Genomic DNA, 1,583 nt, shown 5'->3' with positions numbered 1-1,583 from the left:
TATCACCGAATGCAGTATTTATGGAAGTTTGATTGGAAGTAGAATTTATAAATAAATCAACAATGTTGGATATAAAACCTGCATGAAATTTAACATGATACAACACCCTTTATGTTCATTACGGTATTACACACGGTTTATATTCATTTACTACTATTAAAATTACACGATTTCTTGTGGCTATATTTGTCTTATTGAGGCAAGATGTTACGTCGTAGGCCTGTAATGTTTTTGTGTGGATCAATTCAGTCTACGTAATTAATTACATTTAATTACGCTTTTAACGCCGTATTTAATTTTAACTGTACATTACTGTCATCAGGGAGTTCTCACGGAACTCATTATATAAATAAAGCTAATTCTTGGTTACCTAAATAACTAACTAAAAAAAAAATAAGGACAAACAACAACAATGAACGTGACTCCAAGGATTTGAACAAATGCACCTCATTAAAGGTTATTATAAATAATAAAACGTTTCCATAACCTGCAATCATGATGAAAAAATATCATAGAAATGATTACACCGTTATCGTGAACTTTTCTATGCAAGCTGGAGAGACAGGCATAAACAGATGAGAAATAATTATACTCTATCCCCTTAATCATTAAACGTATGTTATAAAAAAAGAAAAAAAAAAGTCCGTCGCGATGAAGCAAAGTAGAGCTTATTTCTTCTTTCTACATCAACAGTAGCCAGCTAGCTCTGACATTAATATGGGATCTTGACAAACACGGCTAGTAATCTTCCAGCCAGAGTTGATCTCCTAATTCCCTAATTCAAAGCGACCATCCAGTCATTGTATTTACTGGTTTATTCTGATGAAGGCTGAAAAAAAAATCGACTCCACGATCAATACAGTTTCAAGGCTTAATGCAAAAATACAATAAAAAAAAAATGGCACAAAACCAAATCCAGATTTATACTTAAGAAACATTAAACAGCTTAATGGGGTGACTACCCTTTAAATTTTAATACATAAATGCAAAGCTACAACAACTTAGAGGCAGAGGATGAAAATTCAAGCACGATGACAAGAGAAGATAGCGCTATACGAATTGAGTGGAGTGGGAAGTTAGTCTAGCAAGCTGTATTCCCTACACCAATTCTGTTTTATCTTACCTGACTCGCCGTATCTAAAGATAGCGCAACTCCCACTATTCCCTTTCTACACGTTAAACCGGACTTCAGGGTAACCCGGCCACCTCAAAGGTGTCAGGAATATGGGTTTGCACTCTAGGAACAATATAAGCAGATTATCTGTAAATATTTAGCACCGAAGAGAAAACTTGAAACAATAACCTTTCGCGTACAGAAGCTAGGCATATACTGACTGACGTCACACCGAGCACAGATCTGGAGCCACTGAGACTCGAGCGCGAGAAGTGAGTTGCTGAGCAGCGATTTCCAGTTACCCAATCCCGGCTACCTATCACTGTCTTCGTTGCCATGTTCATTTATATAAAGAGCAAAGAGCTAGCTCATCGTAGAATGTCTTATTTCTTGGGTCAGATGTTTAATAAATCTCAATTCAAGAAAGTTATTTGTGAACACAGTACATAGTAGCCCGAATAATGAGATG

General features: G+C 35.9%; 1 protein-coding gene across 1 annotated transcript in view; it reads right to left on the bottom strand.

Moving 5' to 3' along the window:
• Window positions 1–1,349, bottom strand: part of LOC137621476 (nuclear factor of activated T-cells 5-like) — a 426,226-nt gene extending 424,877 nt beyond the window's left edge. The window contains exon 1 of the mRNA XM_068351807.1: window positions 1,124–1,349. The gene's annotated coding sequence lies outside the window, so the exon portion shown is untranslated. The remainder of the gene's footprint in view (window positions 1–1,123) is intronic.
• Between the last annotated feature and the right edge of the window lie 234 nt (window positions 1,350–1,583).

Source organism: Palaemon carinicauda, chromosome 28, assembly GCF_036898095.1.
Source record: "Palaemon carinicauda isolate YSFRI2023 chromosome 28, ASM3689809v2, whole genome shotgun sequence".
Lineage (NCBI taxonomy): Eukaryota > Metazoa > Arthropoda > Malacostraca > Decapoda > Palaemonidae > Palaemon > Palaemon carinicauda.
This window is presented reverse-complemented; position numbering and strand designations above follow the sequence as displayed.